The sequence below is a fragment of the Plecotus auritus genome (genome assembly GCF_963455305.1).
Source record: "Plecotus auritus genome assembly, chromosome: 9".
NCBI lineage: Eukaryota > Metazoa > Chordata > Mammalia > Chiroptera > Vespertilionidae > Plecotus > Plecotus auritus.
In genome coordinates, this window is record NC_137783.1 from 125,755,817 (window position 1) to 125,779,594 (window position 23,778).

At 46.9% G+C, this 23,778-nt stretch overlaps 1 protein-coding gene across 5 annotated transcripts in view; it reads left to right on the top strand.

Moving 5' to 3' along the window:
• Window positions 1-23,778, top strand: part of NAV2 (neuron navigator 2) — a 695,198-nt gene that overhangs the window by 380,323 nt on the left and 291,097 nt on the right. The gene's annotated exons all lie outside the window — the stretch shown is intronic.

The following is a 23,778-nucleotide window of genomic DNA, read 5'->3' on the forward strand; positions in this document are numbered from 1 at the left end:
TAAGTCTCTTGTCACATTACTGTTGGAGCCCCAGAGCCCCTCAGTCTTTTTATGTTCTGTGGTCCCTGATCTGATAGTTATAATGATGGAATGTACAGGCTTAGGTCTCCTGGAGCAGAGTCTCAGAGTTAAGTGAGAAAATCTAGGGGTGACTTCAGACGACCTGGGACTACTCTGAACATTGCTGAAAAAGGGGATACTCTGTTCCTAGCTGGTTTGGCTTAGTGGATAGAGTGTTGGCCTGTAAGACTGAAGAGTCCCAGGTTTGATTCCGGTCAAGGGCACATACCTCGGTTACAGGCTCCATCCATGGCTCTGGTCGGGGTGCATGTGGAAGGCAACCAATCAATGTTTCTCTCTTACATTAATGTTTCTCTCTCTCTGTCTCTCCCCTCTCCCTTCCAGTCTTTCTAAAAGTCAATAGAAAAATATCCTCAGGTGAGGATTAACAACAAGAAAACAAACAAACAAACAAAACAAAACAAACCAAAAAAAAAAAAGAAGAAGAAGAAGAAAAGGGGGAATCATCTGGGAAAATCCATGCCAGATTCTACCGTATGGGAGACATATCCTCAAGTGGGCTCCTTAGAGTAGTAGCCTACAAAATGCTCCACTCAAAGGGTTCTGTAGTCAAATAAATTTGGGAAGCAGTACTCTGTTTCCAAGTAATTCTCTAGGATTCTCCCAGGAGTTCTACAGTTCAAACACATATGTAATGTTGAACACACTAAAATTTGTTTCCCATCAATTAATTTTGGGAAACTAGTTCTAGGAATTTACAACTGTCCAATTGCCTTCATATATAGTATCTCACTTGATTTTCAAAATCAAGATATGGTCATACTCACTTTACAGAAGAGAAGTCTGAGGTACAGAAAGGTTTATGATTTGCCCCAGATCACAGAGCTATTTAAAACATTATCTCTGGCGCTAGCTGGTTTGGCTCATTGGATAGAGTGTCGGCCTGTGGACTTAAGGGTCCCAGGTTTGATTCTGGTCAAGGGCACATGCCCAGGCTGCAGGCTTGATCCCCAGTGTGGGGCATGCAGGAGGCAGCTGATGAATGATTCTCTCTCATCATTGATGTTTCTACTTCTCTCTCCCTCTCTCTTCTTCTCTGAAATCAATAATTCAATCAATAAATAAATAAAAAATAAAACATTATCTATTATTTCATGATCTGAGAAAGAATTTGGTGCATTTGATGGAATTTTATTTGTAGTAGCAGCAATTATTAAAAACAAGCAAAAACAAAAATAAGCAAAAAAAACACACTAAGTGGGAATGGTACCTATTATTTGTCAAAACCCTTTTTATATATAAAAAGTGGAGTGCATTTATATAATTTATTGATCTTAGGCTCACATTATGATCATGATGTTATCATACACACACAGAGAGAGAGAAAATAAGAGAGAGAGACAACAGCACAGGTTAAAAATGTTGATTCTGGCCAGACCAGTGAGGCTCAGTGATTGAGCATCAACCCAAGAACCAAGAGGTCACTGGTTTGATTCCTGGTCAGGGCACATGCCCAGGTTGCTCTATCCTTAGGAGAGGGCATGCAGGAAGCAGCCGACGAATGAAGTTTCTCTCTCATCCATGTTTCTATCCCTCTCCTTCCCTCTCTCTATAAAAATCAATAAAATTTTTTTAAAAAAATTATAGATTCTGTAGCTAAACAGAATTTAAATCCTAGTGATACCACTTACTAGCTCAATGACCTTGGGCAAGTTACTTGATTTTTCTATGCCAGTTCCCCCTCTCCCTTTATAACATACTAGAGGCCCGGTGCATGAAATTTGTGCATGGGGGGTGTGTGTCCTTCAGTCCAGCCTGCACCCTATCCAATCTGGGACCCCTCGAGGGATGTCCGACTGCCCATTTAGGCCCAATCCAGGATGTAATATCTCATTGAATCATCATAGTAACCTTATGATATAGGTTTGAGAATTATCCTATCTAATAAAAGAGTAATATGCAAATTAACCATCCAGTAATATGCAACCTCACAATCCAGGACTGCTGGCTCCCAACTGTTTGCCTGCCTGCCTTCCTGATTTCCCCTAACTGCTTCTGCCTGCCAGCCTGATCATCCCCTAACTGCTCCCCTGCCAGCCTGTTCACCCCTAACTGCCCTCCCCTGCAGGCCTGGTCCCCTCCCAACTGCCCTCCCCTGTTGGCCATCTTGTGGTGGCCATCTTGTGTCCACATGAGGGAAGCCATCTTGTGTGTTGGAGTGATGGTCAATTTGCATATTACTCTTTTATTAGATAGGATAGAGGCCTGGTGTACAGGTGGGGGCCAGCTGGTTTGCCCTGAAGCGTGTCCCGGATCAGGGTGGGGGTTCCCTTGGGACGTGGGGCGGCCTGGGCGAGGGCCTGTGGTGGTTTGCAGGCTGGCCATGCCCCCTGGTGATCCAAGCAGAGGCCCTGGTATCTGGGATTTTTTTATCTTCTATAATTGAAACTTTGTAGCCTTGAGTGGAGGCCTGGGCCTGCCAGGTTGTGCAGAAAGCTTGGCTTCCTCCATTGCCTGGGAAACCCAAGTCTCCTGCTTGCTCAGTGGCTGCATCCATCTTGGTTGGGTTAATTTGCATACTCACTCCTGATTGGCTGGTGGGCGTGGCTTGTGGGTGTAGCGGAGTGATGGTTAATTTGCATATTACTCTTTTATTAGATAGGATAATTCTCAAACCTATATCATAAGGTTACTATGATGATTCAATGAGATATTACATGCAGAAGTCTCAGAATGGTGCCTGTAGAGCATAGTAGATTTATTTATGAAAGTATTATTGTTTGTGCTATTATATTTGTTACTACTAATAACAACATATAAAGTCCACTTGTCTTGAGAAACCGAGGAGAGGGTATTTGATAATATCTAGCTTTGGCCCTCTCATAAAACATCTGTGTTTAGGATAGCTCACTTAACTTCTCTGAGCTTCAGTGTCCTCCTTAGAAAAACCGGAGCATGCCAGCCATCCAGCTTAGCTCATAGACTGGTTTGAAGAATAACTACCTGGGTAAGTGATGTAGAGTGTTTTGACAAACATAATGCCACGTCATCATGAGTTTCTGCTGTCCATGTGTGACTGCAGCATGACAGGGAGGAGGCTGTGGGCGTGGCTAGCACAGGAGAGACTCTCCGGGGCTTTGGCTCCAGGTTCTGAGAAACGCCCACAACTGCAGAGGGTGTTTCATCTGCAGGAGCAGTCAGGGTGACCAGTGTCATTCCATGGGTCTGCACAGAAGCCAAAAGGGAGTCATTAGCAGTGCTGTGAGTTTTCCTTTACTAAACAATGGCACCCTCATTCTGGGATTCCCCGGCTTGTCATCTGTTTACTTTGGAATAGAGGGTGATTGTGTACTCACACTGTCTTGGCTGGTGCATCTCAGACATCTGTTTCCTCCTGTTTCCCCTCATCCCACTCCCTGTGCACTGAACCCAGAGTGCCAGCCCCATCCTCATCCCAGTAGCACTCAGCACGGACACCTGGACTGGGAGAAGGAGGCCCTCACAGTACATTGCATACACTACTCTGTGTGTGTGTGTGTGTGTGTGTGTGTGTGTGTGTGTGTGTGTGTGTAAAGCAATATCCTGTGAGGGCCAGGATGCCTAACAAAAATGGAATCAGTTTACCAACTGCTTTTGTTCCAAAGGGAAAGTCTCTAAAGATCCCATTGGGGAATAATCTTTTTACCCACTTTGAGGGTATTTGTGTTCTTTTAATTGCTCAATCACGTAACATTGCGATGAGAAAAGCAACCTCATTCCTCATAGCAAGCTTGTTAGGGAGGTGCTCAGTTTCTGAACAGTTCCCAGGCGGTATAACCCACAGCCCCTTGGGAAAGTCGCTGCCTCTTAAATTGCTAACCTTAATCCCTGGTGACCAGAACTGGCCCACAATGAAAGGCCTGGTCCCACAGGGAAAATCAAATAAACAGAACCACACCATGCTCTCCTCCACCAAACCACAACCACTGAAAACAAAACAAAGCGAAGCTCCACAAACCAGCACAACCCAGTGAGAGGCTGAGGGCAACTCCGTTCCAAACTGTTTCTCTGAATCATTCAGACGCAAAACCAGAACAGAGGACACAAATTAGGAACCATTTAACTTTTCTAAGTGTTCCAACAATAGCTGTCTATATTTCTGTGCCCACAGTCCTGTGGTAGAATTTTTAAAAATGTTTTGGTTTTGCCCTAAACAGTTGTATTTCACCTTACATGAACCTCTGGCCCAACTGAATGGGGCTAGATAAGCCTAAAATAAGTCTTTAAGCCACTTCCAAAAAAGTCTGCAGGTCTCCACCCCCTGACACCTCATGGGGTCAGAGCTGGAGGTGCAGGCCCTTAGAGGCGGGGAGGAGTGCAGAGGGGGGACTGGAAGCATGGAGGCTCTTCAAAGGGGGTCAGAGGTCACCCAGTGATTGCACAATTCCAACCCTTATCTGCCTCATTGAGGTGGTGGGAGGAGGAGGGTCTGGAGGAGGAACCCCCAAGCCTGGGATGTTGAAGGGAACAAATAAATACCAGGGGCACCTGGCAACCCTCCAGTTGAGGGAAAAGCAAACCTGCTCTTTGGAGTAGTGTCCTGGATTGTTTGGGACCAGTTTGACTGCCTCATATAAGTCTAAAATCTCTTGCCCTGGAGCTCTAAGGTCAGTCAGTTAATTCTTCATTCATTCATCCTGAAACTCATTTTTTACCCTAAGCCCCTTCAGTGTTTGGCAGGGGCGGGGGGGCTGTGGGGGGGGGGTGGCAGAAGAGACATAAGACATAATCCTCACTCTCCCAAAAGCTCTCCTTCTGGTAATATTTAAAAGGAAATGTCAAGTATCCCAAATCCCAGGAGACAAGTGAATCTTGAGTCTAGCAAGTTGGGTTTATTTTCAGTACATTTTGCAGAGTGCAGTGGACGACGGAGCTCTGTGCAGGGGCCTCGGATTTGTCTGGAAAATGAGCGAGGGGCTGCATGATCTTGAAACTCCCTATGGTCCCAGCATTTGGACTGTGTTAATTCTGTTTAATGACACCAACAATAAGCCAAGCACTATTCTGGGTGTGCAAAGAGGAGCAATGTAGAGCACCTGTTCCTAAGCAATTTATAATCCAGTGCTAATAATATTATCATCAATACTGACACCCATAACAGCAAGTGAGATGTGTTTACCCGCAACTAGGAGAGGAGGGGGACTGGGCCATTGAGAAGATGGAAACAAAGTACCGGGGACCACAGAGGCGGGTATAAAAAGTGTCGATCAGGGTGGATAGGGGGAGGGAGAATCTAAGAGAAGTTCATCAGCACAGTTAATTGTACTCTGGGTCCAAAGATCAACAGGATATCATCTGGCAGAGAATGGAAGGTAAGGCACTCCATGCTGAGGGAACAGCCTAGGCGAAGGCGTGGAGTGTGACTGTGGTGGCCCAGTCCAGGGGAGTGAGCGACCCACAGGGACATTGGGAAGGCCCATGGGATGCACTGCTTTACCCAGAAATTCTCTACCACCACCTAGCCCTGTCATTGGAAGGAAGAAGGTAAATGGTGTGGGAGCCAAGAAATAACAAATTAAACCCTGTTCAGGGAACATGCTAAAAGCAGTGGCATTTAGTATGTGCAGCGGGAGATGCCTTTACATAATGCTTTATCTCAGGAATAAAGAAGAGGGGTAGGGGAGGGACAGAAATCCTTTGCTGGCCCAGCCCAGCCCTTTTCAGAGGCATATTCACTCATTTGTGGGCTTGTCAGTGTGACATTGTGTCTGCCCTGCCGAAAGCCATACATCTTACTTCCAAACCCTCCAATGGCCTTGTTCCTCCCGAAGACCCCAGTGTTCGCAGGCTGACCTTTTGGCGGGGGGCTCACTCCCCTCCGAAGCTGGTGGAGGGGAGATGGCACGTCCTGTGCTCAGCCCTTCCTGGCCACTGGTGTGCTGACAAGAGTCCTTTCTTCTCCAGGAAGGATTCGTGCTTTTTGAAAATTTGACTCTCAAGTTCTGAGAAGCCTGTCAGCTGTGTACTTCTAGGAGCCTTTTATTTTAATTTTTATACATCTTACTTGCTCCATCTTCAAGACCTCTGGGCCCTCCCAGAGTGGAAGGAGATTTAAAATAAGTCTTAAAGTCACTTGCAAAACTGCTCCCAGGGATGGCACTTCTGGGGTTTCATTCCCTACATGTAGTATAACAGACGGCCACTGCAGAGAGAGGGGGTTAGGCGGGTGGCCTGCGCGACACTTCTGTTTGGTGGTTTCTGAGCTGGTTGAATACAGCCAATCACTGTCCCTCTCTGAGTCTTTATCTGCAAAATGGGGGAAATGACCTTGCTTAGCATTGCTGTGTTGCACAAGTAAAAGATGCCCTGTACCATGCTTCATAAGTAGCGGGTAATATGGCTAGCATTTTCATTTGACAAGTGATGCTAAACTCCTCTGTGGCTTTACTGGTCAAGCCCCATCACCTGGGGAAAAAAAGTAATAGACTCCCTATGGTAAGCTATTTGTTTATTTGTTCCTACTGGGGTGGCACACAGCTTCCGCTCTTTCCTTTGTCATGCTCGGATCACGGAAAGGCTGACTTTCCCCCTGATCAGCCTCGTGGGCGTGGAAAGACATCATCCCACATCGGGGCAGTCTAGAGAGCCCCATTATGTCAGGCGTTCCCCACCGCGTCTGAACTCTCCCCATTCGTCACCGCTTTGGCTGAAAGATTGGAGGACCCCTGTTAAACTGAAGTGTGTTATCTGGGAAACACATTAAGGCAATAACAGCTGGACTCAAATTAGTTTATCAGATGGGGGCTGGCCTTGCAGAAGTTAGGGGTGAGAGGGAACTTTGCAGAGCATCGGTTTACAGGCCTGGGGAGGAAGGTCCTTGGATGAGCAGGTCTTTGGGATGCCAGGCCTCAAACCCTGCTTTCTGGCCCAAATCTCCTCCCCTCCTTGTTCTTATTTGTGGAGAAAGATGAACTATCCAACTTTCATTCAGGAGGTATTAATCACATGCCTGCCATGGCTGGGCAAGTGTTGAAAATTCAGAGAAGTCTGACAGGCAATAAGCAAATGCTGACCGATGTGGGACAGAACTCTTCATGATGGGGGTGGAAAGGTCTGAAACATAAGATACTTCAGCAAAGGGCAGAGCCAGCCTCTGGGGTGTCAGTGCCACCAGGGGTTGCACAATACCAGGATCCAGGGTCCTACCTTGAGAGTATAAGCGAGGTCACACTCAGGGATCTGGGCTAAGCTGGCGGTGGGGTGTGGGGTCACTGCCTGTAGGGGTCAGTGCTGCATTGTCAGGACTAGGAGATGGGTGGGAAAGCCATGAAGGGAAAAAAGAGGCCAACAGCTGGGAGGAACCAGACCACACTTCAGGGCAGACCTCCACAAGCATTGTCCCCACCCGCTTTGTCTTGCGTGGTTAACACAGGCTGAGCTCTTTCCCTTGATTCACATCAAACGCCTTGGTGGAAGATTACAGAAAAGGGAGGAAGGAGAAGAAAGGCCCTGGGACAGGCAGCGTGGTGAATGATGAAAAGCTTTCCAAGGTGTAGGAGGCTTTCAGAGCAACTTCTGAAAATCTGCAGGGTCCGAACGCCTGCCTGCCAGGGTGAACTCCTAGCCATTACCCCTAGGGGACACCCACTGCATCAGTGGATTGCTGGTGATAGCAGCCCCCCTTTCCATATACCTCTCCATCCTCAGGTTCTCATTCTCTGTCTTCTGCTGGATTTCAACAGCCTTCTAACTCATCTCCCTCCCTCCAGCCTTCACCTTTCAAAGCTGTCCTCTTGCTGTTGCTAGAGAGATCCTTCTAATCAAATCACTCCCTTGGTTTATAAGAAGTAAGGGTGGAACCCCCTTTTCGGGGACTTGGCCTGCTCTAGCCTAACAAATAGCCCCATTTCCTGCCACGTGATCTTCACATTCTGATCACACAGAACCTGCCATGCTTCCTCACCCTGCACACCCTTGCACCTGCTATGCCACCTTTCTGGGATGCATCCCTCCTCCCGTGGAACCTGCCTTCATCCTTCCAGATGCAGCTCAGTGTTACCCCTGTCGTGGTCATAGCTTTTCTCTTTATGGCCCCTCTTTTGTAGCACCTGTCCCATTGCATTGCAACTGTTGGTATATGTGTCCATCTTTTAACAGACTGTGTGTGTGCATGGTAGGGGTGCGTACACACACACACACACACACACACACACACACACACACCCCAGAGAGAGGCTTCTTTCTGATCTTCAGTATTCAGCAGAGCCAGGTGAATGCGTCATGGCAGACGTTCAAGGAGTGTTTGTTAAATGAGCTAGCACACATATGGTCTGAAGGTTTGATGTCTGAAAGGCAAGGCCGCAGGATCTATTCCCTTTAATTAAAGTTGAGGCAGATGCCCTCTCTACCCAGCCCCACCCTTCCTCCATACACCAGGAATAGTGGTTCCCATCTCTGACCAGGAAAGATTTTGATGGGAAACTACCAGTAATTGTTCATTCAGTGACTTCCTGGAGATGTGTAGTTTTTAATGTGTCAGATATCCTAGAAAATGTGATAAACCTGTAGATCTTCCCCAGAAAATGCACCAACACCCAGTCTCACAGCATTTTCACAGGTTTCTGGACTCCACATCTTCCCACCCGGCTTCAAGGATCCCTGCTTAAAACAGCTGCAATACAGAGATTGTGTTTTACTCTCTTGGCCAATAAGATTTTGCCAAGGTTTATTTTCAGGGAAAAAAAAATGTTTTAGAATCTGTTTTCCAAATACATAAGATATTTTAATGTGGAATATGCTTTTTCAAATGACATATGTTTTCAGATGTTCTCTTTCTCTGTTCCCTTAGGATGTGCCCCTTTCCGTGAGGCAGCAAATATTACTGCTTGTGTTTCGTTCTCCAGAAATATGTGTATTGATGTACATAGCAGGGCCTCCTGCAATCATGCGGGGCAGGTCAGGACCCCAGGCAGGATGTGGGATGTGCTGCCTGGGTCTGGCTCAGTCCTCACTGCAGAGGGAGCTGCAGGAACTTAGAGGAGGACATTGTCAACAGGCTTTCATTAGGGAAACACTTACTGAGCTCCCACTAGGCACCACACACTGTCCCAGGCACTTGGGGACACCGCGGGGAAACAGAACAGACAAGGTCTCCGTTTTGTGGAGTTTCTAGCCTATTGGGACAAGGCAGAAAATAAACAAGAATACAAGTTAGCTAAGTTCACACACTGAAAAAGGAAGGAAAGATAGCAGCAATGGGGTAGGAGAGTGTGAGAAAGAGAAGGTTGCTGCATTAAAAATCACCAGTCTCTCTGAAGAGGTGGCATTGGAAATATGACCGTAGGCAGGTATTAGGGGGAACAGTGGTCCAGGGAGAGGGACTGTCAGGTGCAGTTCCTGAGGTGGGAAGGATTGAGATGTGTTTGAAGAAAAGAAAGAAAGCTACTGTTGTTGGGGACCTCTGGAAGGTCACTGCCAGGTTAGGGGGAGAGGGTGGGAGAGGAAGCTGTAGGCCAGAGACTTGGAATTTTTCAACTGTGAAGGAGAGCCAAACCCTGAAAAGTTTAGGTGGGATAACATTTTGATCCAATTGGCATTTTTAAAGATCACTTTGAAAAGGTTTAGGACCCATTGTATCACCTCTCATTTTGAACAGTTTGGACCACTGCAATTAATGTGCAGTAAGGCATTTCCATGAGGTGTCACAGGTGTCTGTCAGCAGGGAAGAGCCAGGGGTTCCCTCCCGAGGTATCACAGCAGCGCAAATCAGAGACAAGGTCTGGGGGGCTAGTGCCATCTTGCCTGGGGGAGGTGAAGGATTCCTGAGCCTTACCAGGGGACTGAAGGTAGCTGAGGACCCCTGCAGGGTCACTGCTGGATTAGGGGATGCTGGAGACTCAGGTTTGGGCAGGAAGGTGAGGAGATGCCCAGCCTCTCGAAGTCTCAGGGGAAAGCATAGGTGGGGGCTGCAGGTCCCTAGAAAGAGCCTGCGGCAGGTGGGGGTGGCAGAAGAGGAAACAAAGGCCACACAGCCTCTTCCCCTGTCCTCCTCCGCTGTTGGCTGTTGTTGCCTGTCCCTCCTCATTGGAGGGTCACCATGTTTTGTTTTGTTTTGTTTTGATTTGTTTATTTTGTGTGGGGGTGTGTTTGAAAACACTGAAGCTGCGTCCTTCCCTTAGCAGCATAATAAATGTTGCTGGGGGAGCAGGGTGTGGGTGTCTGGGGCGGGGGGGGGGGGGGCGGTGTAGACATGGTGGTGATGGTGCATAGATCCTGAAGTAAAAATTCCAGCTGCTCTGGGGGCGATGGCCCAGGAGTGGCCACTGCTGGGCAACTTGGGTGAGTTCAGTGCAAAAAGAAAATGCGGAGGATGCTGAGCACGCGTGCGGAGAGGCGCGAGTTATGCCTGGGCTCAGGACCCGCGGTGACCCAGAAGCCACAGACTGTGGTCCTCAGTCTCCCCCTCCCTTTTGCACCCCCCCCCCTTTTAGGTCCCCGGCTGCCCCGCCTACCCACGCCCTCCCCCGAAAGAGTTAAGAACATCTCCCCTCCAACCTTTTCTCCCCCTTCCCCTGCCCTCCGCAGGGGTTCGCCTGCCCATTGAAGCGCTGGGGACCACGCGGGGCGGCCCGCGGGGCGAGGGGGCGGGGAGCCGGCCACCACCCCCTTCGCCACGGCCCCAGCGGCCTCCGAGCTGCGAGGCGCGGGCGCTGGGACACGGAGGGAGTTGTTTGGTTTGGCCGTGGCGGGAGGCGGCTGGGAGCGGGCGAGAGAGGCACGGAGCGGGCAGCGCGGGCGCCGGCCCGGGGAGGGTCCCCGTGAGCACAGCGGCCCGGGGCGGGGGCGAGCCGCCGCGGGCGTCCGGGATGCCTGGAGGGGCTGGGCGGAGAGGAGAACTCCGGCGAGAAGGCGGGACCTGCGGGGCGCGCGGGCAGGTGCTTCGGCCCCCCTTCGCCCCCTTTTCCCCTCTTCTCCTTCCATCCTCGCCCTGAAGTAAGATGAGCGTGATGCTGTGGCGCTGGGAACAGAATAACACCACCATGAAGCTGGTAAGGGTGGCTCCGACCCCACTCCCCGGGGCACCGCTCTACTTTTTATCCCCACCCCACCCCCATCCCCATTAGGGACTGTCTCCAAGGATGGAAAGCCCCTGAAATGCATTCCGTACTTGGTATTTCCCTTATTGTTTTGAAGGTGGATTTCAGGTTTGGTGTTTTGTTTTGGCGTTTAAACCAGGAAAGTCTATGTGTATATATGTGTGAGAGCGGCTGCAGGGGGGTGGGAAAAGGCTGCATTCTCTCCCGGCCCCTTCCACCTAGGAATTCCTGGGGCTCGGGGCTGCACACGCTGGGGTTAGTCTCCTGCGAGCAGATCTGCCTTCTCGGGGGCGTCCCTGATCGTCGCGGTCTTACCTTCCCACCCGCCCCCTTTGTGCTTTGATACTTTGGGGATGCACGCGGTTGTTGATCTCTGTTGCGGTTTGGCTTGTTGGGGTTGGGGGCGCGGGGAGGGGGGAGGACGTGAACGCAGCTTGAATGAGCGCGGGGGTCGTCTTCTCCCGCCTTTCACAAAGGCTTAGCTTTCTTTCAAGCTTGGGAGAACCATTTAGGCTGCAGGTACTTTTTCCCTCCTCTGTTTTCAAAAATAACCGCCCATCGCTCCTGGGAGGGCTGAGGAGAGGAGCCTTTTCCTCTGCCCAGGAAGCTCAGTCCATTCCCCATCCCACGGAGAAAATGCGATCGGAGGGCTCTTTTCTGGGGTTTTCTTTTGTTATTTGTTTTTTGCTTGGTGGTGTCAATTGGGGGGACCCTCACTCCCCATCCAAGTCAGCCAGAGCTGTGGCCAAGTCCTTTACCCCTTTGGCTGTCAGTTTCCTTCGCAGTAAAATGGGGTAAGTTCTCACCCTGTTGCTGATGCGAGGGTAAGAAACAGTATTTGTAGGTTTCTTGGCACATAATAAGGATACAATAAAGAATGGCTGTTATAGCGCCTGCCTGGCATGGCTCGGTGGTTGAACATCGACCTGTGAACCAGCAGGTCATGGTTCGATTCCTGGTCAGGGCATATGCCCAAGTTGCAGGCTCGATTCCCAGTGTGGGGCATGCAGGAGGCAGCCAATCAATCATTCTCTCTCATCATTTGTTGTTTCTATCTCTCTTTCCCTCTCCCTTCCTCTATGAAATCAATAAAAATACATTTGTTAAAAATGGCTATTGTTAATCAACTGGAGTTAGTAGTTATTGGGGTGAGCTCTTTAAAGATGCAGCCAAAAAAAAAAAAAAAGTCATAGCAGTTGCATCGTAGTCTAAGATGCTAAATCAACCTAAGCTGCCTCTTCATATAATGAGCTTATTTGTTGGAAAAATGGCACCTTGCTTTTCATACTTCTTGTGTTATGTTTGGCCTGTCTAACTTTAAGCTACTATTTTACAACTCCGTTTAATGTGCTGTAACGTGAGCAGACGGTATGCACCTTTGCTGCACTATGTCAGGACTCCAGCTCCCTAATCCTTTCCTGGAATCTTTTGCCAACCAGACTGTGTGGGAGAGCCCAGAGTTTCACACTTTTTCTCTTCAAGCTACACCTGAGTCGCCACTCTGAGAAGCAGCACCGGGAAGTTGGTTTCTGGTCTGGACTGGATAGCATCAGGGAGAAAAAGGAGAGAAAGAATTATTTATTGCCCAGGGAGGGAAAAGGTGGAGCATCCCTGGGGACAGTTTCTGGAGCTTGCTGGCAGGTGGCCATGGTAAGGGCTGGGATGTCCTCACTGCTCCAATATTGTTGCCCTTTTAGCTTAGGAAGAGAGCTTCCCCAATGTGGGTCAAAGGTCAGCCTTTATAGGGTCTGTCTGGGTCTTTAGACCCGAGTCTAACTTTTCAACTTAACTGCGAGGACCACCCAAGGTAGTGGTGGTTCACGAAAGTACCGCTTGCCCAGGTGAGGGTGGGGCTGGAGGAGCTCAGACAACCTGGAAGCACTGAGGGAGCAGCAGTTATGGGCTCCTGGACCCCTCTGGCCCAGGCCTTAGGCAGGAAGAGGTGATGGTTGCATCTTGACATTCAGATAGCCTCAGCTATGCTCAAGGATGGGCCTTAGCTGTTCTCCAGACTCCTAGAAACCACAGATTAGCTGGGGCATCATTAGTTTGCTTTTTGTTTCTTCATTTACCCATTGGTTGATTTACCACTTATTTGTGTGTACTTACACTGTGAGGAGCCCAATCCTGGTGGGAGGCTATGCTGGCTGTGAAAGGCTTTGCCTAAGGTGACTCTTGGGTTGAATTCCAGCCTTGCCAGTTGCTAACCTCTGAATCAGTTTCCCTCTTCTGTAAAAGAGGTCTTTACAGTCCTCTTTCCCAGGTTGTGAACAGATGAAATGAGCATAGAGAAACAGGACCCAATTCGGATTCTGAAATATGGGTGTCTATATATAGGAACGACAGTTGTCGATACTATTTTCTTTGAAGGTAAATGAGAGTCGGTCTCTGTCCTGCTCTCCATTGTGCTGTTGGGTGAATGGTTTCTTCTCCTAATGAGCTTGGGGGAAACAAACCTTTCTTACCTTTGAATCATTAGTGGCCCTCAGTAGGAAAGAGCTTGCTGGGCACATCTTAGAAGTCAACTGTGTGTGAATAACTGATCCAGAATGGGGCCTGGGGCCAGAGGTGGGTGTCTGAACTTTTATCACTGATGCAGTTCACGAAACATGAAGTCATTTAACCCACAGCTTGAAAATTCCCTGCTCTGATTGAATAGTGGAACGAAAGGCTTTGTTTCATGTTCTATTTTAAGGCTAATTGGATCAAAATAAGGCCAAAAGTAATTAGAAGCAAAACGTGCATCTTTATGCCTTATCTCTGCAGGGGAATGTGAGAAATGCACCTGCCCACCTAGGGTGGAAAGCAGTAGCTGGTAGATCCTATTTCTGTCCAAATCTTTCCGACAGGGTCACAGGACCTTTGATGAAAGTGAGAAGAGGTGACTGCTCAGACCTATGTGCCCACTGGGAGGGAGTAAGCTTGGGGCACAGCTCCAGCGCCTGACGTGGGTGGTTCTGACATCCTTATCACGCCCAGTTTCCTTCTTTTAGATTCTTTCAGCTTGGAGAGGACAAGGAGGGGCAATGAGGCCACTTCTGGAGCAGCTTGTGTCCTCTGAGAACTGGCAGAGCCAAACAATAGGGGGAGAAAAAGGCACCGAGAGAGGCCACCCTTGCAGCCCGTCCTTGGGTGCAGAGTTAGGCCGTCCGGTCAGAGACCCACAGTCACAGCTCTGTAGGAACTGCTAGTTCCTTGACACGGGGCCAGCTGCACAATCTCTTCCAGCCTTGGTTTCCTCGCCTGTAAATGAGTACCACCATGCCTCACAGAGTGACAGAGAATTAGAAAAGAAGTGTGCATAAGCCCTGACTGGGTAGCTAAGTTGGTTAGAGCATCTTCCTAATACACCAAGGTTCTGGGTTCGATCCCGAGTCAGGATAGGTGGGGCAGTGAATCAATGTTTCTCTCTCTCTCTCACTCTCGCTCTCTCTCTCATCTCTACTTCCTTTCTCTCTCTAAAATCAATAAGTGAAACTTTTTAAAAAAGTGCGCATCAGGCTTTGAGCTCAGCGAATGGTAGCTCTTGTGATTGTAATATGGAGCAGTAGTGTGTGCACGTCTCTGCTAGGAAAAAAGACAACAGAAACACTCCCAATGTTAACCATGCTGAGCTCTGGCAGAGAAGCAGGGACTTTTTTTCCTTTTTTTCTATACTTTTCCTTATATTCCAAATTTTCTACAATGACCATATATTACACTTATCAAGAAAAAGATAAAAAATATTACTCCTAAAGTAATAAAATATTAATCATATTATAGCTAACATGTATTAAGCCTTATGTACTTTGAGCTTTATTCCATTTCATTCTCGCCACCATAACGCTATGAAGTAGAAACTATTATTATCCCAATTATTCAGATGTGGACATTAAGGCTCAGAGAGTTGTGACTTGCCTGAGATTCCAGGGCTGGTAACTCGTAGAACCTCTGTTTTATCTGATGGCAAGCGCTGTGCTTTGAACTATTGTATTATAAGCCCTGGGTGCCTTGTACGTGTGAGTGTGCGATGCACAGGTTTGTGTTCACTGCCCGTGTTCCTTCTGTGAGGGGCTCTGTGAGTTGCTACCCCCTGTCATCCCCTTTGGTCAGGGAAATGCTGAGTGAGGTGGAGAGGAAAGGAAACACAGGGATCAGGGCTGGGTTGGGTCATCACCCTTCAGTGTCCTGGAAAACACAGATGAGGCCCTTTCTCAAAGTGAAGGGGAGAGTGGCTCTGAATTGAGAATAATGATGATGAGGGAATGTGCCTCTGACCCTTGACCTTTCCCCAGAGAGGCATTGGTCAAAGACCCCCTGGGCCTGTCTTCAGCCAGGCTAACAAGCAGATTAAAAGAGGTTGGTGGGTTAAAGGGCCCTGTCCGCCTTCCTGTGGTTATATTGTGCCCTCCCAAGGCAAGGAAGCTGTGGGCATTGCACAGCTCCTGAAGGAGGACTCAGGTCCTGGGTTTAAAATACAATGGTCCTTCACCTCGTACTCACCTTTCTGTGCATAGACTGATTCTTAACAGTTTCTGCTTTTGTTCTGAATAAAGCTCATTGATCATTCACCTAAAGGTACTCCCATCTTCTGTTGGAAAATGGACTTCCAGAACTTTCTCCTGTTTTTTTTTTTTTGTTTGTTTTTTTTTACTCCTCACCTGAGGATATGTTTTCATTGATTTTAGAAATAGAGGGAGAGGGAGAGAGGGAAGAAGGGAGGGGGGAAAGAGGGAGGGGGGAAGAGAAAGAGAGAGAGAGAGAGAAAGATCAATGTGGGAGAGAAACATTAGTCGGTTGTCTTGCATATGCACCCCAAGTGGGAATCGATCTTGCAGTCGAACTCGCAACCTCGATATATGCCCTGACCAGGAATCAAATCAACCTTTTGGTGTACGGAATGACACTCCAACCAACCAAGCCACACAGGCCAGGGCTCTCTTGTTTTCTACTCACTATAATTGGCATAGATTTTACCATTTCCCAGGCACTGAAATCATCATGTTTATTTTCTGTCCAATCTAAAAATCTCAAGGCAAGCATTCCATTCTGTTTTGGAGAAACCAGGATGAAATATAGAGGAATGTTTCCATGTGCATTTCTCTTGTGGGTAATGAGCCATCATAGCATTGATATGCTTTTCAGAATTGAAACCAAAGCATGTAAGGAAGGCTTGACTCTGGTTAATTAGTGGGAAAATAAAGACTAGAATATTGAGAGGGGAGGAAGGAAAACCCCAGAAATTAGTAAATGATTTCCTCTGGATGACAATTTGAGGTAACATATATTCCTTCATTCTCGTGTTAACATACGTAGAGATTTGGTAATTGGTCCCTCTGGTGACTTAGCCGTGCTCACATTACTTATGCAATTGTTTCTGTATGAAGCCAGAAAATTTTTTTCTTGTTTTGTTTTGTTTCTGGCTTCTGCCAACCACCCAGAAGGCATGTTGCTAGGCTTTTCTTCAGGGTCTCTAGCCTCTCTGATATGTGTGGGCTAGACTGCCAGCTTCAAGCGTAGGGCTCCTGGCTGGGGGACACAGGGGCTGTTCCCAAAGGCTGTTTGGATCACATGTCACAAATGTGTTGGTGCTGATGTTGTAGGAGTAGCAGGCGGAGGTGGAGACTCTGTGAAAAGAACCTGCCCTACCACTGAGAATGAGTAATAGGGTGAGGGGTTAGAATGAGTTGAAAGATACTGTTTAAACAGAGTAATAAGAAGGTGTGATGGAGATGTTTGGGAGGGCTGGGACGTAGAAAAGGATTTTCCTAGCTACCAAAGGTATTAACTACTTCTGGTCTTAACACTGTGGTGTTGGACAAGGGTATGTACCTGCATTATACATTATCTTTGTCCTGGTCACAGAAGGGCTGTGTGCTCACATGGAATATGATAGGACCTGAACCACAAACATATCTGGGGGAAGGGAGGTACTTTAAATAGGGACTTACCAGCACAATATGGGGATAGTTCAAGTCGCCTTTCTTCTAAGAAGCCACCTGACTGCACCACCTCCTGAGATCTCTTAACAGGCAGCAGTGCTTGCCCAGCTTGAATCCCATTGCGCCCTAATCCTGTACTGCTTGTGTGTGTGCTGCGTTTCTTTTGCCAGACCCAGAGTCTGGGCTCTTCCCCCAGCTGTGTGTCCTGGGGAACGTATCATCTCTCTGAGGCTCTGTTTCTTCGTTTGTAAAATGATGATGATGGTAGCTGTTCCAAACTTTTTTATATATAATTTATCTTTTGTTTGATAAAATAAATGTATTCCGAGCAACATCCAGCATGTAGTAAATGCTTAATAAATATCAGCTATTGTTACAAAGATGATGATGCCTTCATTCATTCATTCATTCAACAAATATTTATGAAACATTTACTATTTACAGGGGAATCACTAGTAAACAAAAATATTTTTGCCTGCATGGAATTTGTATTTTAGTGAAGGGGACAGATGATAAGCAAGATATATGATCCTTTTTAATGAAGATGAATGCTATGTTGAAATATATAGCAGGGTAAGAAAGCTAGGGAGGCTGGGAGAGGTCGCTTTCATATAGGGAGATTAAGGAAGGCTTCGCTGCAAATGTGACATAGTTGTGTGATAATAATTATCACTATCACTCCTCAGGGAGGCATTGTAAGTAAGTGACTGTGTAATTTATTATTCAACCCTGGACACTTCTGACAGTGAAAAAGGTGCTATTAACAATCGCAGAGGTATAAACCAGTTCTGTCCTGGGCAAGGCCAGATGCCTTTATATTTACACTTAATTATTTCAAGGATAGAGATAGGCTAAAACATAGCAGAGTGACCTGGATTCGAATCCTGGGTTTTGCCACCTTCTAGCTGTGAGATTTTGGGCGAATCATTTAACCTCTTTGCTCCTCAGTTCCAGTGTCTGTCATGCACACCTAATAGGGATTTTGTGGGAATTAAATGAGATTCTGCAAGTAAAGCTTTCAGCACAGAACCTGACACCTCATTAGCAGTCAATAAAAATTCATTGCCATCATCATCAGATCAAAGGCCAAAATTGTTTTTTCATACCTCTCCCTGTGAAGGGGTCAAGAGAGGGGTTTAAGGTGCATTCATAAATGTTAGGGTTGGACATTTAGCTGAGCAGTGGACTTGGGAAATGAGTTGTCTAGATCTGCTAAGTAGTTGCTTCCATCCATAAGCATAGAATGTAAGAATCACCCTGTGTTTGAATGCTGGACTCTAAGGTTGGAAGGTGGACTTCATGCTGGGGCAGCCACAGCAAGAGCTGGACAGTAGAGTCTGGACTAACAATCTTGGAATGTTAGTTGAGAAAGGGGCCCCTGGACTAGTGGCCCCAACAATCCACAGTGGAGGAAGCAGGGACCCAGAGAGATGAAATGACCTGCCCAAGGCCTTGTGGCCTTTCTCCAGCCTTAATGCATCTGCCATGACTCATCCTGCAAATTGGTATAACAAAGATTATAAAGAGCAAGGAGAGAGCACTTAGCATTCCACCTGGAAAAGCCATGTTTCTTTGGAAATGGGCCTCGGATGACGTAACCCTGCCCTATCCCATTACCCGGTACTTGGCTAATCTTTGTACAAAACTTGTTTTGGTGAAACTTGAGCCTGGAGAAGTATATTGCTTTCTCATTGTTGAATGCTTCCTAGACTCCAGCTAACATTTAATCTAGAGAGTAAGGTGATATTTCCTGAGATAGCAGTGAGTTCATGTTTTGAAATGAAATGAAGTGAGTTTATTGCATTGGTTGGCTTTTTTTTTTTTAAGTGCTAATGGCAGTAGTAAATGTTCTCTCTAAAAAGTAATGTCTGGCTGCTCTTACGGGGAGAAGCAGGTTGCTATAGACAAGGTAGTTTTCAGTCCTCGGAAGTTGTCTCACTGCCTCTTTTGTTAGGCACTGTTCCAGATTGAGCTATATTTTGGGTTAAGGGGGCCCCTTCTTGAGTAAATAGATTTCTGACCCAGAGCAATTTGAGGACAACTAGGTTTATCTTATATTATATTTCCTGAGCACCTGGTACACGCTCTCTGTCCTCTCTGCTTCCCAAGATGCTTATCACTCAGTAAAGGCTGGCTGCACACCTCACTCGCACTAGGTAGGGAGGAGAAAAGTGCTATTCATGGACCTTCTTGGAAAGCAAGTTGGTCACAAAAGAAAAAGAGCATATATGTAATCCAACAGTTTTCAGCTGGTGTGCTGCAAGAATTTTTAAAACATGCAATACCTGGCTATTTAGTCAGGGGCACTGACCTCTTTTCTCTTAAATTGTCAAATAAAAAATGACAATAGCCAACACAACAATAGCCATCAGGTGTTAATGAATCAAAATTATACCTATGCATGGGTTTTTTTGCTTGTTTGTTTTTGGGGGTTTTTTTTGTGGGTTTTTTTGGTCAGAAAAAAGTTTTGTGCAACAGAACTTTAGCAATTAGTTTGTGTGCCATGAGATGAAAAAGATGACAATCAGATAACACTAGGAATGTGGAATTTGGTGCATTATTCTTTTCACCTGGTTCCTGAAAGTGTTCTATATTAAAAGAAATGAAATAGACTTCTTCAGGGAGACAGGTGGAGTTTCAAGGCTACATATGGTGCATTTCCAAGATGTTTCAGCTGCTAAGCCCTATTGATTATGTCTCCACAATAGACATTGTGGATAAAGAGCCCCGTTTCCCATACCACCACCGTGCTTTTGGCTTACTTTGATGGAGCAGCACCTGGTACAGCATAAGCCCTGGGAAGGTAGCAGTCAAGTCTCCATCATCTTTGCATTCCCCAGAACCAGCCCAGTACCTGGCACATGCTATGTGTTCAATTAAGGGGCACCTATCAAGTCATCATTTTGATTTTTCAACCTATTGTACAGTTGAATCACATAGAATGTAGGTTGTTTATTGTAGGTGAATAAAATAACTGGAGTGAATCTGAGCAATAGCTGGCAGGGGGTCCTGGATTCTCTGTGAGCTCCAAATCAGTCTTGGTTCCAGCTGCAATAGAGGTCCACTCCAGATTTAACGTTGCTGGAGGGTTTCAAGATTTTGTAGCTGCTTGGGATAGACAAGGCCATGAAGTCAGGCACCCTGGGCTAAGGGAATGCAAGGCATGTGGAGAGCCACCCTGTACCTCCCAAGGGAATGGCCATTTCCTCATCTCTCCTTCCTCCTGCTCTACACACACACACACACACACACACACACACACACACACACAAGATAAGACCACTTCCTACCCTTATTGGAGAATGGAGATCTAGACTGAGGTTGGGAGCAAATCACCAGGCCCTTGATGTTGGAATTCATGTTACGATGAACCCAGCTATCTCAGGGCTATGCTGCGTGTTCCAGGCTGGAAGTTGATGGATAGGTTCTGGGGCTCAGCTTCTTCTTTATTTTTTTAATTTAATAAATCTTTATTGTTCAGATTATTACAATTATTCCTCTTTTTCCCCTATAGCTCCCCTCTACCCAGTTCCCACCCCACCCTCTGCCCTTACCCCCCACGACTGTCCTCATCCATAGGTGTGCAATTTTTGTCCAGTCTCTTCCCGCACCCCCACACCCCTTTCCCCCTGAGAATTATCAGTCCACTCCCTTTCTATGCCCCTGATTTATTATATTCACCAGCTTATTCTGTTCATTAGATTTTTTTATTCACTTGATTTTTAGATTCACTTGTTGATAGATATGTATTTGTTGTTCATAATTTTTATCTTTACCTTTTTCTTCTTCTTCCTCTTCTTAAAAAATACCTTTTAGCATTTCATATAATACTGGTTTGGTGGTGATGAACTCCTTTAGCTTTTTCTTATCTGTGAAGCTCTTTATCTGCCCTTCAATTCTGAATGATAGCTTTGCTGGGTAGAGTAATCTTGGCTGTAGGTTCTTGCTATTCATCACTTTGAATATTTCTTGCCACTCTCGTCTGGCCTGCATAGTTTCTGTTGAGAAATCAGCTGACAGTCGTATGGGTGCTTCCTTGTAGGTAACTAACTGTTTTTCTCTTGCTGCTTTTAATATTCTCTCTTTGTCTTTTGCTCTTGGCATTTTAATTATGATGTGTCTTGGTGTGGTCCTCTTTGGATTCCTTTTGTTTGGAGTTCTCTGTGCATCCTGGACTTGTAAGTCTATTTCTTTCATCAGGTGGGGGAAGTTTTCGGTCATTATTTCTTCAAATAGGTTTTCAGTATCTTGCTCTCTCTCTTCTTCTGGCACCCCCATAATTCTGATGTTGGTACACTTGAAGTTGTCCCAGAGGCTCCTTACACTATCTTCGACTTTTTGGATTCTTTTTGCTTTTTGCTTTTCCGGTTGAGAGTGTTTTGCTTCTTTGTATTTCAAATCTTTCACTTGATTCTTGCGATCCTCTAGTCTGCTGTTAGATCTCTGTATAATATTTTTTATTTCAGTCAGTATATGCTTAATTTCTAGTTGGTCCTTTTTCATATCCTCAAGGGTCTCACTAAATTTATCAGCCTTTTCTAGAAAATTCTTGAAAACCTTATAACCGTGGTTTTGAACTCTATATCCCGTCATTTGCTTTCCTCCATTTCTTTCATTTGTGATCTGTTTCTTTGTCTCCGCATGTTGGCTGCTTCCCTGAGTTGATAGAGTGGCTTTGTGTGCTAGGTGTCCTATAGTGCCCAGTGGCTCAGCCTCCCCAGTTACCTGAGGTGGACACTCTTGGTGCACCCTTTTGTGGGCTGTGTGCACAGTCTTGTTGTAGTTAAGCCTTGATTGTTGTTGGTATCACTGGGAGGAATTGACCTCCAGGCCAATTGGCTGTGAGGATCAGCTATGTCTACGCTGGCACAACTTCTGTGCTGGAGACAACCTTATGAGACAGGACTTGCAAAAGCCTCTGTGCTCAGCTTGGATGGGGCGGAGTCTCAGGGTGGAGCAGACAGCATTGTTTTCCCGTCAGCCCTGCCCTAATAGGCCCCTGTGTCTCAGTGTCCCGTGGTAATCACTACAAGCACCTCTGAGAGAAAGCCGTCCTCGAGTTCTGCCCACTGCCAGACAGTCCAGTTTTTCCCCGAATGAGTCTGGGTCTCCAGAGTCTCGCCCGGAACTGGAGTTCAGCACAGTCGGGAGCTTTTGTCTCCCTCCTGCTTGAGAAAGCCAGCCACGCACTCAGTTGCCAGTTCTCTCTGCACGTGCCTCAGTACCTCTGCCTCCTGCAGCTCCTCTGAGTCTCAGTGTGCTTTTCTCTTTCCTTCTAGTTGTAGAATTTCCACTCAGCCAGCCTTCCTGTGGTTCTGGATGATGTCCGTTTTGTCTTTTAGTTGTAGTTTTGAAATTGTTGCGTGAGGCAGCAGTTTAGGTGTTTACCTATGCCACCATCTTGGTTTCTCCCTGTCAGGGCTCAGCTTCTTGAAGGCAGAGTTTATTTACCTTGTACTATAGGTGAGGTGTGGCTGTGCTTTCGGAGCAGTGGGGGTCTGCTGAAGACCTTTTAGTTCAGATATATAGTATCACATATGGGAGAAGTCACACTGCAGCCCATACTAGCTGTCCCTTTGAATTCCCATGGCCCAAGGCTTTCAGCTGGAAAGGTGGTTTCACAGTTACCCCAGGTTCTGAACATGGTGTGTGTCTCAGGTATTCTGGTGGGTTCTGGGTAATGCAAATATGATGGAGATGTCAGCTTTCCTCCCAGGGCTTACACTTTGGCCTGCTTCTCTCGGTAGAGTAAGTGAAACTAAGGTCGCGGCATGGAAAGTCATCCTTGGGGGTGGGGGGAGTTGACAGGGCTGACCAGCCGCTTGTCAGTGGCCAGCAACAAAGAAAGGGAGTTTAAAGATTTCTGAGGCTTTTGACCTGGGAAACCTGGGCTATAGTACTGCCCCTGAGCAAAATCAGAAAGTCAGCGGGAGTAGCAGACTGGAGAGAGAGGGGAACAAGACATGATGGATTGGTTTGGTAGTATCAGGTTGAAGGTTATTTAAATCATTTTTTTCAAGTTTTATTGAATACTTATCTCAGCTGTAGCCCAAACTATGCAAGGGTTCTGTGAATGTAACATAAATCAGCACTGTGCCCTCACTCCTCCTCCCTTCCTAGGGACAAAGACCCGTGGCCTTTGTTCAACTGTGAAAGTACCTTGCTGGTAAACACCTATCAACTCTCCAATCTCAGACTTCAGATAAAGTGGGAAGAACATGAGTTAGGCCTGAGTGCAAAGGAAAGCTGCTTTCCTTCTCTCTCATGAACTGGACACAGAGCCGACCTAACATAACTGACCCCCTTGACTCCCAGGTGGAGAAGCTAAACTTAAAAAAAAAGAGTCAGATGTGTTTGCACCCAGCAGCAAAAAAGACTGCATGGAGCCCAATTCCTGCCTTTAAACACAGTCTCTCCACCCACAAGTAAGGGGGCAGGGGGGAGGGGGGCGGTGCGAGGACCTCAGAGTGCTGATCTCTGCTAGGTCAGATTAGGCACAGCATCTCCCGTGGGTACAGAGAGGGAAGTCAGAAATACTCATGGTACTGTCTTCTTCGGGGAATCCAAGTGGAATCTTGGAAAAGAGGGTAAAGGGGGGGGGGGCAGTTTCTGTTCCTCCTTCACATGTTTCGCTGTCACCCAGCTCTTAACAGACCCACTGGGGAGGCCAGTCTAATCTGAGGGAACATGGGGACACGCTTCTACAAATTATTGAGCAAGAACTGTGTGGCAGTCACTTGTGTGCACAGGAGAACCGTGTG